Below are 17,449 nucleotides of genomic sequence, written 5' to 3'. Positions count from 1 at the left end.
CATTGATTTCAAAAAGGCCTTTGACAGAGTGTGTTATGAGGCATTGTGGGCCACAATGAAGAAGTACAACATGGGTCAAAAACTGATCAATACCATCAAGCAGCTGTACGCCAAGGCTAACAGTGCAGTAATTGCCCAAGGTTATGTGGGGAACTGGTTCCAGACAACAGTCGGAGTACGTCAAGGCTGTCTCCTGTCACCCACGCTTTTCAACATCTACTTAGAGCACATCATGAGCGAAGCCCTAGAAAATAACTGTGGGACAGTCAGCATTAGAGGGCGTAACATCACCAACCTCCGCTTTGTAAACGACATTGATGGGCTGGCAGGCAGTGAAGAGGAGCGTACCACTTTAGTGAAGAACCTGGATGAAACATCTGCCAGATCTGACATGGAGTTAAACGCTGAGAAATAAAAGCTGATGACAAATAGTGGCAAACAAATCTCAGCCAAGATTAAAGTCAGAGGACAGGAACTGGAAACAGTGAGCCAGTTCAAATATCTTGGTTCCATAATCATCGAAGAGGGGTCAAGAGCTAACATTTTGTCACGAGCTGCACAAACAACGGCAGCTATGTCAAAGCTCAGACCCATCTGGAGAGACAAGAATATATGTCTGATAACTAAAATCAGACTATTGCGAGCACTAGTCATCTCAATTGTTTTCTATTCATGTGAGGCCTGGACCCTGACAGCAGAAGTACAACGAAGAATCCATGCACTTGAAATGAGTTATACAGAACCATCCTTGGCATCTCTTACATGGACCACATCACAAATGAAGAAGTGCGTATCAGGCGCAAAGTAGGCCAATATGAAGACCTCCTCACCACCGTCAAAGAGAGAAAGCTGAAACGGTATGACCATGTCACTAGAGCCAACAGTCTACAACAGTCCATCAGGCCAGAGAGGTAGACAGAGACAAAAGTGGACTGACAACATCACAGAATGGACCAGGAATCGGACCAGGAAAGGTTTTGCGGATATACAGGCATTGGCACATGATCGAGGCAAGTGGAAGGAACTGATCATATGTTCAGCAGCACAGCGCCTCGACGACCACACTAGGTCAAGAGACTCATGATGATGATGATGATGATAATGATGATGATGATTGATCAAGAGATCGCCCCACTGAGACTAATCGTTCGTTTTATAGTAATTTATTGAGCTTTCTTCTTAAGAATGTCAAGTACAGTTTTCACTGCATGAATTGTATCTTTAAACAGCGTTAGAGATACTTATATTATAATCAGGTTCTTGCAGTACCTCTTCCTTGCTAAGCAATGTGATTCACAACCAGACAGTTTGAGAATCAACAAAGCAGTGACTTTCTCAGATTTAAATTTTAAGTTAAATTAGTGACTAGCAATCCCTCTTAAGAATCAATTAAATGATTCACATTCTAGCCAGTGATAAATAAACCATACAATTCTAATACTTTGTAGTACGTCTATATCCATACCAGTGTGATACATGTTCCTTGACAGCTCTGCTTATAGGGTGTGAAAGAGATTCTTCAAGCAACGGTGAAGTTAGTGTTATCATTTTGTAGATCAAAGATTCAGGATCATCTCTCATAAATGTTTCATATTCACATTGTACTTCTTCGTGACATCCATGTGCGTTAGTTTCTTTAAGCATTGTACAGCTTTCCTTTTCTGCACAAATTTTACCTCACCTTCAGCCATCATTTCGTTTCTGGAATTCATAAGGAAATTCAATCTAATTACACTTTTACACTGCATTTCCAACACATTTCAAATGGGGTTTTCACCAGAGAGATAATAAATTGTAACATCAAACATTACATATGTATTATACAACAATTTATAAAAATTAATTAATTCTAGTGCTAAAGTATCCAGGTACGTGCATTTCTGATGCTTTCTCCGGCGAATAAAATATTCACAATTCGCTACTATTAGTACATTAAGTTAAAATTATTGAACAATTAGTAAATTAAATATGGGTACGATTTAGTACATGCTTTTCAGCAACTCAACAGGGCATTAATGCCTAAACAACATTCATATCACAAGGTAACGGATATATGGAATTTAGTCACGCATGTACAAAGTAAGTAACGTAGAATGAATTAATTTATAGAGGAACTACTGCAAAGACCTTTTCAAGCATTAACAGCAACAGAATACATCGGTCAAGAACAGTTTGAGATTTACAAAACAAAACCATGTTGTACAAGAACCTACAGCTAAACCTAACAAGAACATTTCAAAAGAATACAGGTACGATTTCATTTGGACTCAATTTAAAATTTGAATGAAAAATTAGGCGGCTTGTATCAAAAGATCGATGATAGGGAAGAAAGCATTAATTAGTTAGCTGTTTGGAATGGGATAGAAGATATATGTCAAATGGAGACAAGAAATAAAAAGCAATAAATGCCATGTCATGGTGAACGCACATGATGTTACTCGACAATGAATGCTAAATCGAGGATGACGACAGGTATGTGTTAAATAAAATAACAAAAAGCAGACAAATATTTAAACAATATGAATATTTATGACTGGATAGTTTTCCAGTTTAACTTTAAACGTTGTGCAATCTTAGAACTTTACATTCAGTAAGAGCTATGTGTCTTGGACATATTTAACCAGTCTCTACATCAGGACCAGATGCATTTTGATTTAAAGGAGTTATTCGCTGGACTCGTATCAAACAGCTGACTATAGGTTTCGGGTCTAAAACAATCGACTATGTGCCTTGTTTCATGAAAAATGCGTAAGTTCCATATTTTGCAAAGCAACGTATGTGGAAATTATTCAAGTAGGTTTTATACTCAAGGCGGCACAAATTTATATTAATTAGCCGTTTCAAGCGTTTGCAGTATCTTTACCGACTTAAAAGGACAATAAATCAAAATACTTAATCATTAGACAGTATTTAAACAAACATCAACTAGCCATATTTCAATGACTAGACATTGCGAGTCCCCGTACGATTTATTATATTCGTACATTTTTGTCGTAACTGTAAATTTTCTTATTCAGTTCTTCACGATCATTCTTATTTTACAAATAAATTGATTCACCATTGTAAATTGCCTCAGGCGCTGAGGAATCAACAACAACAACACACAAAAAAACAATAGAAAGAACAAAAACAATAACAAGAACAGAAATAAACCATCCCACCAAAGCAAATAACATCCATTTATTTAAACTAATTTGATGCATCCCAAGGTTTATATCCATGTTACGATCCGATCATGTTCTCCGAATTGCCGTTGTTTTTGTCAGTCAAATTTGTAACATTGTTCTGTCGTTTAAATAATAATTATTATACTAATGTTAACAATAATGACTTAGTACAGGACTTACTCTTTAAACCTCTAAACACTTTAAATTCTTAATACATAAGGACACACACACACACACACACACACAAATATATATATATATATATATATATATATATATATATATATATATATATATATATATATATATATATATATATATGTGTGTGTGTGTGTGTGTGTGTGTGTGTGTGTATTGAAGAACAACACTACACCGTGGAATTACACACAAAGCATGGTGAAAAGAAATAAGGGTAAAAAAGCATTGTTAAGTTTTGTAAAGTCTGTTATTAACTCTGAAAGAGATGATTTTCGAGGCTCTTGAATTAGGTCACTGTGACATTGGTACATTGTACAACAGGTATTCCGCTCCAGATAGCTGGGTTCTGGTATGCAAAACAAAACCGCTGTCCATAGGACTTAGTTTTAACTGAGAATACCAAGAAGAGACATGTCAATACACGTTTCTGGAATGAGTATATACGTATGTAAGGTCTGAGAAGCCATTCGGATAGTTGGCAGGCAACGAAATATAGTAGAAATAAGAGACTTTGTGTTTGACTCTGGAGCGAACGGGTACCCAGTGGATGATACCGAGCGGAGGTGGGGGATGAGTAATCGGTTCGTGGTGCTCTACGGCGATCTCAGAAGCAGTTTTTTTTTAAACTTTAAACGTTTCTGATGCAGGTATAAACACAGGCCAGTTAGAATGGAATTATAATAGACGTGTACATAAAGTACTAAAAAAAACACCCAGTGTTTTAATAGCATCAACATGAAGAAAATTACGAATGGAATTGATGCGTCTCAGTCCCTAGGAATACACCCTAGTATGTAGTCATGACGTGTTGGTGGAATGTGATAAAATTGTGAAGAGTGACACCTAGGTTTTCGAATTGACTGTTCGAATGTAATGTTGGTGTTCCGATACTCATTATTACAGGTAAATTATTGGAATGAATACGTCTTCGTGGCATGACCATAATAGCTACAGTTTTATCATTATTCAGCTGCAGCTTGTTACAGGTCATCCACGACTTCACATCAGAAATGTACTTCTCTACGCCTCTGAAGGTGGTATCGACTTTCTTTGGTGACTGTCTTTGCATATTTGAGTGTCATCGGCATATATTTAGTGAGACAATAATGTATTACATTTGAAAACGTTTGAGTGTACGGAATGAAGAGAACTGGTCTGAGAACAGAATCCCATGGAACGCAAAATCTCGGAGAAGCTAGACTAGAACGTTTTCCATTTAAACACACAATATGTGTCCTTTAGTCGCAGTATGATTCAAACCAGAGTAAAGTTGTATCATGAATAAAACAAATACATGCCGGATACAGTGAAGTAGTATTTTATGTTCTGTTGTGTCAAATGTTACAGATAAGTCTAGCAGGAGAGCTGAAATCTTTCCACTACCCAAAAAGAGGGGGAAGATCATTAACTAATTTCAGAAACGACAGTTTGGTACTGTGACAAGATCTATATGCGGACTGAAAATTGCTGGAAAGACTTTGAAATTCATATAGAAAACAAGCTGAGACAAAGCAACCTTTTCCAAGATTTTTAACATAAATGAGATTTTCGAAACTGACGGTAGTTTCTTTTTCTAAATTATTAGGGTCAAGCGTTGTTGTTTATAACTGCAGATTTAAAACTGAAATTTTGGAAAACAACGGGAATATCCAGATAAGAGAAAAGTGTCAATAACATCATTTAGTGACAGTGATATAGAATCGAAGCACTCTAGCTGCATTGATGTATGAATCAGATAACGTTCGCGTGACTCTGTTGCACTCTTCGTCAGGATTTTAAGTACCATTTCCGTAGAAACAACCTCAAATGCTGCTAAAGAGAACCGTTGAAATTTTGTTTCATAACTGTTTAGTTAGGATCGGTCAATTGACATTATGCTTTCAAGTTAGTATCTAATGGTATGCGCTTTATTTAGAAATTTGCGAGAGACCCTGTAAGATTGAATAAAGAGAAGGTCGTTGGAAGTGGTGCACATTTTTGTTCCCTGACTGTGGCTTGTTAATAATTTCAAAGAGGTCTTTTCAGTTGGAGCATTAAGTAATTTTAGTACTAAATGAGGCGGATTTGACCGCATGAACTATGTTTATCACATCCTTCTTAGAAGCTTTATGACGTTGCTTATGAATATTAAGACGGGATGGTAGCCAAAGCCACTCAACCTTAGTCATTCTCTTTTAGCGGTGCAAAAATGGTCCCAAATACTGTTATACTAAGGATAACATGTCTGAACCAATGTTCTGCATTGGGTTGCTAGGCATACGTATCAAGTAACGAACGCAAGCACATGTCCAGTTTTTCAGCTGTTGAACATAGCAACCTTGCTTGTTTCCTTGGATATCGTCCATTAGCTGGAATCTATTATTCGGAACAAAGTTGTTGCATCTATATGCCGCGTTTGCTGATCGTGGTGAAGGAAATGGCGAAATGAAGATAACTAGAATCCTTCGTCCTATTATTCGCTTGCCGGCTTGAAAACAACGTTTCTTTTCTGGCAGCCGTTTACATTTCATTGCTGATGTATGTAGTCGGTATTCATTTAGTCTATCACACGATGATGTTTAGAGTACAGAGAAGTGGTTATTTAATGCAATGAATGAGGGACTGTCATAGCATAAACTGGAAGACTGTCCAGTATCACGCGATGGCGGTATGTTGAACAATAATGGCTATTTCAGCATTAGGGCAGGATTTCTGAGAAAAAAATAATACATTTTGACAGAACGGCCAATGCATGATGAACACAAAACGTCGGCTAAGAGAGTCAACGAAAGACATATATCATTCAAATACAAAACGCGCAGAGCAGCTGCCTCAAGCCTGTTAAGCGAAGGCAGAGATTTTCAATATCAACTGATAATACAAGTATAAAATGTACATACTTTATGTAACACTTTTAAACATGTTGGCACAACCAAATGTCTGATAATCGCTCAGTACGCGATCATAGCCACCAAAAGTGGTTTGAACATTTCATTGTTGAAATTAGAAGACGTCCGCTCTAATTCATACATTTCAATCAGGATTTGTTTTGCAATGACACTGAAAATCGAGTTCCAAGATTAGCTACAACGACGCCAACAACAATAACAGGTTACATAAGCGACAACAACAAAGATGACATTCCTTAATTGTCTTAGTTTTGCATTCCCCATGTAAAAATGGTTATATTTATTATTTTCATCATTATTACATATGTGTCTGAACCCTATATAGGATGCAATCGCTTCATTTATACCGTAATTTTTTCAAAAATAAACTAGCTTGTTTCCTTGGATATCGTGCATTAGCTTTTAAAAGGCACTTGTCCATAATTGAAACGTCGAGAAGTCCCAGGCTGAAAAAGTATATTGCCATTTTAACCTCACTACCATTTGCTGTTAACAGTTTGAAGACATGAGATAAGATGAAGTGGAACACTGAATAGTAGGGAGTGCATTATGTAATAATAATAATAATAATATAGTTATTATAGAAGTTATAATGAGTAAAAAAAACATCATATATGATTGAATAATTCTTTGAGTTTCAGGAAATTGATGAAAAGTGTATATTAACCATGCCTCATCCTGTCTAGGGTTACCTATATACTGGATCTTGCAAAATAAAAATTTACTCTGCCTCTGGACCGCCCTTGATGGACATCATGTTCTATTTAATATTCGTACCAGGTGAGTGTTTTATTTGAGTAAATATGGTCACTTATTTGGAAAAAAGTATATTTTCTGTGGAGGAAAATTGTCTTCAATGTCTAATTTTAATTTTCTTTAGCATATTAACACCAAAAACTGTCCCACGTTGAGTTTAAGGCAATTATAAATACCCCGAAGAAATCACTCCAGTATATTTACATAAATCATGGCAAAGTTTTCAGCTTTGATGTATTAGATCTTTTTCTATACCACCCCTTTTCTCCGTTCATGGAGGCTGGGTTGGATCGCTGGATTGGCAGCTGAAATGTGCATCCATAATGATGATATGTACAATCCGCTTGAAAATGACATTTTTTGAAGCCATCTAAAACTACTCATTCAGCAAAACGCATACGGGACCGATTTACATCGATGGAATTTTCGTTTAATGAATCAGAATTCAAAGGAACTTTAAAATGGGAAAGCTCTTGTGTGTAATTGGGAGATCTAATGAGTTAAGATATAATCTATTGTCATTTCATCTCCGATTTAAATGAGTAATTTATGGAAAAATATTCATTAAAAATCAAATATGAGTTATATTTGAATCGAATTTATGAACTAGAAGAAAATATGAAAATTGAAATGTTAACGAAATAATAAAAGAATTGATTTTTTTTCTGATTTTATCCATATTATCAATTTGTATCACCTCCGTATATGCTCAATAGACACCGTGGATAATGGTGAGATCCATAGCAAGTTATGTTTACATTCGTACGTACATACATTTATTCATACATACGTATAAACGTACGTACGTACGTACTTACACACACACACACACACACACACACACACACACATCCATGCATGCATGCATGCATACATACATACATACATACATACATACATATCAGAGTTCTAGATAGAAAGGTTTCCGTCTGCCTATATTCCAATCAATCTATCTATAACTATCTGGCAACGTAGGTGGACGGAAGAACGATGTACACAGGAAATGCATAAGGCCATTTATATCTTTGAAAGAAGAATTTTCACCTTGATCAGAAACAGCACTAATCAACTCAATCAATATTTTGAACAAACGTTACATCCATCCTAACTCGGCGCAATGATCCGTTTCTATGGAAACGGCTTACGATGAGGTTTTTGTGTCAGGTGTGTTGATTAGAGTTCAGTATTGACTTTGGCTTAGAAAATGTAGCAATTATTGATTTCAGTCGACTTTCAAAGAAAGGAATTCGTAAATTATATGTCATTGTCAAATCAACAGCCTAGCCTTAGCATCCGTAAATTATCGGTGACTGTCAAGTCAGCAACCTAAACTCTAATCCTGCGTAGTTATCATTCTGATTGGACAACATTTATCAAAGAACCAAGGTTATAGTTTCATCTTGTCTTATGATACTATAGAACTAAAAAACGGAAAAACTCAAACACGGAATGTAAAAAGAAAAGGAAAAACAAACATTTATACAAAAGGCTGCAACTAATATTTGACTAGGAAAGCAGCTGTCTTATTCTTGTTACTCTGACTGTACAAAGGTGGCCATATTGTCTACTTTCTAATGGAAAAAAATCAGTAAAGGTACAATAGAGACCCCGTGTACAAATCAAACTCAGAGTAAGCAATAAGAACGGAATTTATATTTTTTTCAATCCTTGTCTTGAGACACATCATATTCGTTACCCCAAAATATTGCAAATAAAAGTCCATAAAATAAGAGATTTGCTTTTGAATCATTTAAATTTATTTTGGAAGAATATTGGATATTTATTGCTCTGTTAAAGCAAAGAATTTGCCATTTGTATTTGGCGAATAAAATAAGTAATCATTACTTGCAGACTGAAATGGGATAAAGCAAGACAATATTGGAAAAAATGGCTACAAATTTCATTTGCAATGTGTTTTATAAGATAATCTGTGTTTGTGTTGTACAAAATAGAACAAAGAAGGTTATACATAGTATAATAAATAAAGTGCCTTGAGCAAAAAGTCTGGCAGTTATGTCTCACATTGAACTACGTCAATCTCAGCTTTACCTAAGGTAGTCATAATGATGGACAAGTCCCATTTAAAGTGTTTTGCGTTCATATTATCTGGAATAAATCCAGCATGAATACTTCATCGTCATCGCCCATACTATTGAACGTTTCCATCAAACACTGTGAAAATTAGTTGTCTGAGAAGACGAAAAGGGAAGTTAACAGCCAGAGGACAACGCATCGTGTTTGCAATGATTGCTCATTCCACAACATCTTTAAACAATTTATTTCTTGTAGTGCTTCCAAGTACGTTATCTTTTTTTTTCTTGTACACACGCAACTTTCAACGACAATTATTTTCAGATTGAGCTTCAATCTGGTCTGAAAGAAATGAATATTGTGTCTACAGGACCCACACTCTCCAACAATCATACATACAGACTTACACACCACCACCTATACAATTTTAGGAGCGTCGCAAATTCGGTACGCCATTTCTTACCAGTAGATTCTCAATGACCATCTTAGCAAAAACACCAGTAGCACTGCGTCGAACAGTTGTTGCTACTTCGTTGTTGTCACATGCAGCGACCATCAGCTCATAATTATGTAGCGACTTCTATAACATCTGTTGATTGTTACCAACACAGATTGTTGAGTCTACTTTTTACTCTGAAATGTTTGATTCCAAACAAAAAAGATTTGCAGTCAACGGAAATTAGTCCACGTGCATTTTCCATTACCTGTTTGCAAGAAATCAAATCAAATAATATTAGAGATAAGATACAGCAACGACACTAAATAAATAAATCAACATTGAATGTGACCTATTCGCTCAACAATGTTACATAAAGCACGTACAAATGGTTTAATTATATATCGAAGTTCACCAAATATTTTATAGCTAAGAGCAACTTTCAAGGTTTGTGAGCATAAAATAAATATAGCAATTATTATTTCGGATGAAAGGCAAAAAGAAAAGAAACCTAAACAGTTCAAATTAATTTCAGCGAACTTCGCTCACGTTTATGCTATATGATGCGTTTATTTCAAGCTTTATAAGTGTTACGTGTTTAAGCTCGAATAAACAGTAACACAAAAAAGAGTGAAAACAACAAGTTTTGAAAAAATAAAAGAATATATTTCCCTTTAAAAATTGTGTACAAAAATGAAAAAATATGAACTTATGGTTTTAAGAATCAATTCCAAAAATAATCAAAGAATAATCCACAAATAATATTTTACAAATTCTAATAATAAAATGTTCCAATGATTTAAAGTTCGTGTCCCGACGAAGAATTCAATGATGTAATCTATAGTGTTGAAGTCTACAGTTCCTTGTAGAAACAAGAAATATCACTCCGGATTTCGAAATCTGAATAATTTTTTATAAACGCTGTCCTTGTTGAACAATTTCATATGAGCACACGTATTTTCCAGGAAAAAATAATTAATCCTTTTGAATCCAAGTAATTTAAAATAACTCCAAACGGCACAACACTTTCCAGTGTAAAGAAAAAGCCCAAATTAGATTATTTCTCCAAAGCAAAGGTTTATCGTATTCTACAACGCAAAAGGTGCGTCACGTGATCATGTTTCAGAACTTCGTCGAAATTATTTACTTGTTAAAAATCACGTACACCCAGTGTGGCACAGACAAAAACCAATCAGTTTACTTTAAGGAATAAAATATACATTAAAAAAATCTTTACATTTTAAACCACGTAGCCCTATCATGACCTCGACAACAACCAACCATTTTAAACTAAAAATATAACTTATTTAAAAACATTTAAATCAGATATTATTAAAACATACATACTTAACACTTCCCCCATAAAGAAAAGAAAGATTTATATGATAAAGCTTTCTTTCTACCACATACTAATTATACATGAAGTTAAAAAGAACTTATATAAATTGCACACAGTATAAATGAAACAATGCATTGTTATACACGGTAAAGTGCATTTGCTAAACAATTATATTTTCCCTTGATGTGCCTGATGTCAAGATTATATTCCTGGAACAACCAACTTCACCTAAGTAGTCTTTGATTTTTATTTTTCATCTTGCCGATAAAAGTATGAAGGTTGTGGTCACTAAACATTATAATCGAAGAAGGGGCTGAACTTAGGTAAACTTCAGACTGTTGTAATGCCAATATCAAAGCCAAACATTCTTTCTCGATTGTTGAATAAATTCTTTGGTGCTTATTTAATTTCTTAGAAAAATTGCACAGTGGATGATCAATACCATTTTCATCTTCTTGAATCAAACCTGCTCCAACCCCAACATCATTTGCATCAACAGGCAATTGAAACGATTGGCTGAAATGTGGAGCTGTACGAACTGGCGCATTTAAGTATGGCTTTTATCTTGTCAAAAGCCTCCTGACATTTTTTCAGTCCAGAGGAACTTGTTTTCCTTACTCAATAATTTTGCCAGAGGTTCAGCAGTTATAAAAAAATTGGATCAAAGTTTTCGATACTATCCGGCCATACATAAAAATCGCATCAGTTGCTTTTTATTAACTGGCACGGGAAATTCAGAGATAGCCTTGACCTAAGCATCTATAGGTTTTAACTTGCCCATGTCCCACGATGAGTCGTATAAAAATTACACTAGCACGGTAAACTCACTTTTAGATAAATTAATTGTAAAACATGCATCTGTGAGTCTGTCAAAGAATTTCCGAATTGTTGTTCTTGCCAGGTGTCGTTGTAGATGATGGCGTCATCGATGTAAGCATCACAATTGTCTAGACCAGAAGTAATCATATTCATATTCATGAGACGTTGAAATGCACTTGTCGACCGTTTCATCCTTAACGACATTACTTTATATTGGTAAAGTTCATATGGAGAAACGAATACCGAAATTTCATTTGCTATTTCCGTTAGTGGAATTTCGAAAATCCTTTCAGAAGGTCAAATTTGGTAACAAACTTGGCATTCCTGATCTTCTCAATAAAGTCATCTAAGTAATGGGAATGAATCTGTTTTGTCACACTATTCACCTTCCTATAATCATTTTTACTGGGCTTTATAAAATCATTCTCCAGCGAATATTGAATTTCTTTCTTCAAGTATTCCTGTTTGAGAGGATTCATTCTGTACGGGTGTTGTTTGTCAGATTTATAATATACAATTTCATCGTCATGGAAAATTGTATTGGTTGTTGTAAGAACATCTGGAAATAAGTGTTCATATTCAAATAATAACTGTTTGAGTTCGTTTCTTTCTTACTCTTGCAAATGTGAAAGATTCTAGTCCAGATCTTTCATAATTTCTGAATTCCGAAGATTTGTCACTCCAATATCAGTAGAATCCGATGATATTCCTTCACATAAATCTTCACTTAGTGGGACAGGTACAACTAAATTTATTGCATGTTTAACCTGGCTATCTCTTTCAATATACTCTTTATGCATGTTTATGTGACGGAGCTGTTTTTGTTTTCGCCTCCCAGGAGTATTTATGATGTAATTAAATCATTTATATTCCTGTCAACTGTGTAGGGACCATAATGCTTGGCCTGAAGAGGATTTTGTGGTATGGGCAAAAGAGCCAGGACTCTATCATCAGGCTGAAATCTCCTTTCTTCGAGTTGTTATCATATCTTGACTTCATTTTGGATTGAGTAGAGTGCAGATTTGCTCTTGCTATCTCAGAAGCCTTTGACAAATTATACTTAAAATTAGAAACATAATAAAGAATTTCCTTTCACAATCTTCGTTAGAAAGAAGTTTTTCTTTCAATAACTTCAATGGTCAGCGCACAGTGTGTCCAAAAACCAGTTCAAAGGGACCGAAACCTACATATTCTTGAACTGATTCCCTAACAAAAAAAACAATAGTAAATGAATGCCTTCATCCCAATCTTTACCTGTATCAAAGGAACCGTTCTAATGCCCCATGGCTTTCAGGGTGATAGGAAGAAGATTTGAATTGTTGGACGCCAAATTCGTACATAACTTGCTGGAAAATACCAGACATGAAACCTGAGCCTTAAGCATACTGGACAGACTTGAGAAGGCCAAATTGCGTAAGGATCTTTATCAAAGTTTTAATATTCCTCAAAGGAATTGCATCCAGAAACCTTGTTGACGCACATATAATAGTCAACAGGTATTGGTTACCTCACTTGGTCTTAGGTAAGGGACCAACACAATCTACCACAATTCTAACAAATGGTTCGTCGAAGGCAGGAATAGGTTGTAGATGAGCCTTAGGTATTTTCTGATTTGTTTTACTATAATTTGACAGGTATGATAAGATCTACAGTATTTACCAACATCACCTTTGATTTTTGGCCAATAGAACTAAGTTAAGAATTTGTGATAAGTTTTATTGTTCCCTAAATGACCAGCCAATGGAGTTATATGGGCCAGACTAAGTATTTTCTGTCTGTAAGGCTTTGGAACTACAATTTGATAGCTCACTGACCATTCGTGATCAGCAGGTACTTCGGGAGGTCTACATTTTCTCATAAGAATTCCATTTTTAATGAAATAACAGACAGGAACATCAGTAGCTTCAGTTTCACTAACGGCCTTCTAAAACAAACATGAGATCTCATGATCGTTTTCATGTTCGACGATTAGAGTGTCGTTTATCACCCTGATTAGAATAAAGTGAATGAGTCGTTAAAAGATGATCACTGTGATCAATACCTTCTGATTGATCCAAAAAGGATTGAAAGTGACCTCATCAAAGGCCTGACCAATACATGTATCAGTTAAAGGAATACTTTCCTTATCTACATCATTCTCAAAACCTTTCTTTGCCATAGCTCTGGTAACTGCACAAACTGGAAATAAATCAGGGAATTATTTTTCATTGGGATATACTTTCTGATCCAAGCAAGGATTGTCAGTTACAAGTGGATTAACCACAACCTTGTGTCCAGCTAGGTCGTTGTCTAGTAATAAATTACGCCCCTCAACGGGTAAAACATACACTGTTCCAACTGTCACGAGTCCTGAGACTAAGTCTGATGACAAATTTACACAATGGAGAGGAACATTAACAAAACCACGCTCTATTGCCTGAATAAAAACACTATCATTAGAAGAAGAAGACTTCTCAGAAAAATGCAAAGTACCTAACAATAAAATGCTCCCGTGTCCCTTAAATTTTAATAGGGATAGGATTGGCCGAATCACCCAAGAGTGATATAGAAATCTTCAATATGAATGGTACTTCATTTTCCATCATAAAATCAGACTGGGGTTTATTAGACCCAGCAAATGTATTGCTTTCAATACATGACTGTGGCCTTGACCTCTTAGAATCAAGAACATTTGGAATAAGTCCGTCTTGATTCTGATGCCTAGTTTTCGATTTGTAGCAATCAGAAATAACGTGTCCTTTTTCTCGCAGTATGTCCACGTAGGAAGAGACAAGGATCTTGAATCAAACTTCTCTGAAGTTTGATTTTTAGAAGTTGTGCCAGTTTGAGTTTTAGAATTGCTTATATTAGGCTGAATTAATATTCTGCCAGAAGACTGTTGAGTAGAACTCTTATTTACAAAAGGAACTTTATGAGTTAAAGAATACTCATCATTTTACTTTAAGAAATAAAGTTTTAAAAAATTATTTACATCTTAAAATATGTAGTCCCATCATGACCTCGAAAACATCCAATCATTTTAAACTTAAAATAGAACTTAATTACGCGGATGCTGCTAATTTTGAATCAAGGTCAAGATCTAGGTCAACACCCGGTGTTTACTAAACTGAACAGTCAATGTCAAACTATTTTCGAAAAAAAATATTAAGTTCCTAACAAACATACCTACATTATTTTGACATATAATGATCTTTAAACAGAAATACTAAAACTTGCAAACAGGTAAATAAGATATAATTATAATAACAGTAAGCAACACCATTTACTCTAACTTAATAAAGTCACATGACATATTTTATTTCAATTTCTCTTTTCATATAATCTGTCAACAAAGTCACAAAGAAAGAAAATCTGCGGTTAGTAAGATCGTGATTTGAGAAAAATGTCGCGTGCTATTACCATTCGTTGCTTTGAAGAAAATTAAATAACTATAAACAAATATGCAATAGACAAATACAGTAAGTAGACAGATAAACAACCATTTTGCCCCACAGTCTTACTTAAGCACACACAAATGTTTTAGCTCTATACATAATACAAAGTCCACGAACTATTCTTTGCAGCTATACCCGCTTTGAAAGCTATCAGTCACAAAATAATCATAGTAATTAGCACTGTGGTAAAAGGAAAAACCGTACAAATTATTGAAATATCGACTCCATTAGCGAGTTTACCGTCTGCATTCGTGTATAAAAACAATTCATCTGCAATCTGCATAGACACAAATCTGCTCTTTTATTGTGCGCTGGCATATCCAAGTCTATAATTTTGGTAGGGATAAACCAGTAGAACAAATAATATTCACCCGATCTGCGACGGCAGACCAGGTCCATGTTTTTCAGTAGTTGGGTTGGACTTAAAATCGAGTACAGATGGTATATAAACTGCTGGTTTTATTTCAAAATGCGTGAACCATACCTTGATCACGACGTTATGACAGTGATGAAGCATGTTTTGTTTTAATTTACGTCTTTGTATCATTAGCTAAAATAAACAGAACAGAACAAACAAAACAAAACCAGCAACAGATTTATCATTTAGATGAGATCTGTCGCAATATCACCAATATTCAAATGAGATGTGTGTCATCGTCCGTATTATCTTCCAATGTATCTTTGTCTTTCGTATTATCTTTGCAACGAAAAAAACACCTGTTAAGACATTTCGAGTCAAGTGGATCTTATTACTTTAACCTGAAGCCAGGTCAGCTTATTCATAGTATGTTAAACATAATCCTTGTTTGACAAATAGAAAGACATACTTTTGCATATTTTGTTTTATTTGGTCTGTCCTGTCAAATTTACATTGCGTTTCAGAGTAATTACTCATATGTGAAAATCCACACATTTGTATAAGGAATTAACTATTATTCTCTAAAAGATAAAAGTTACGACTTATGTTATATATGTCTGTGGCTTTAAGTTTGCCTCAAAACACTCAAGATGGTGCTGTATTTTCCAGACGCCAAGGGTCGCGGACAGGATATTTTAGCCCAGGGATAAATTCTCCGTTATACCCTTATGAGTTACAAGTTCTAACGGCGGTGGGCTCCCTGACTGTAGTGCCTCTCCCCCCTCCCCCCGCCGGAATTTTGTCCTAGTTGCGTACTCTGACCGCGGTGCTACTGACTCCATGGACACATATACCCAACACATAGCGAGCGAATAAGATTACGTCGCTTATATAAGATAATATTAAATGGTAATTAGTCGTGTCAACCGACAAAGTTATCATATGCAGCGTCAACAATGGCTGAAAAATAACAGCTATTTGTGTTTGTGTTGTTTTTTTTTTCTTCACACTCAATATGTTTTCAGTTATAATAAATACTGAGGAAATTATTGTTATAATTATTCGTTGGTGATTAAAAATAAACATGTTTTAAAGCTGTACGTGTTGACGGAAATACCATTGGAGGGCATTATCATGTTGGCAAGCAACAGTAACATTAAAATTTTAGGCACTTCTAACCTTGTCTCCCTCAACATTTAGTATAAGTTTTAAAGGTTCAGATTATAAAATGGACAAGAGTCCCTCTAGAAAAGAACAGCATTTGCTCACAAGATTTTTAAGATTTGTTTGCACATTTTTTAGTTGAGTCTTGTATATACAGAATGAAGACAAAGATATCAAAGCATATCAGCTGTTATTTTCTTGTCTGTTTACCAGTTAGGTGGCGCTCTACAGTTTCGTATTTTGCATTTTAAATGAAAAGAGGTTTCAGGCTTTCCTCACTGGTTATACTGGCTATTTAAAAAAGACCTTGTATATCTTAGGTATAGTTCAAAGAAGCTTTGATTTCCTTTATTTTGATGTATGATTGATCGGTGTAATACGGGTTATAAAGTATACAGCTTGGCCTTACTAGATGTGCACCTTTCAAAAAAGTGCTAGCTTCATTTTCACTTCCTGAACTTAAGAGGTCAATTGTATAAAAAAGAGGTGATAACTTTTTTACATCTTATATATTTGGTAATTCATTCATTGCACTTTCAGAAGCTGGCATTGTCTAGTCTGGTTAAATTCATTTTCCCTATTTTAATAGCTGCTATGGATAGTGTATTTTAGACTAATTCAAGCTGATTTTTTTTAGCACAAGGGAGCAGTCATTTTAGTTAGCAGTGTGCTTAGATCATGTACAATTTCCAAAAGTACAATATCCAAAGAAATTTCAGCCCTATTATATAAAAGTAGCCTAGAGGTATGCCAACATTCTCTCCACTGTGCATGTTTTAAATACAAACAACTTCACCTTACATACGTCACTCTTTCAAAAGTACATAATAACTGGTGAGCGCCCCCTTACAGAGGTCGG

The sequence above is a fragment of the Sinohyriopsis cumingii genome, chromosome 4 (genome assembly GCF_028554795.1).
Source record: "Sinohyriopsis cumingii isolate HCF-2022 chromosome 4, ASM2855479v2, whole genome shotgun sequence".
Lineage (NCBI taxonomy): Eukaryota > Metazoa > Mollusca > Bivalvia > Unionida > Unionidae > Sinohyriopsis > Sinohyriopsis cumingii.
The sequence above is the reverse complement of the archived record's forward strand: the minus strand, read 5'-3'. Positions refer to the sequence as shown.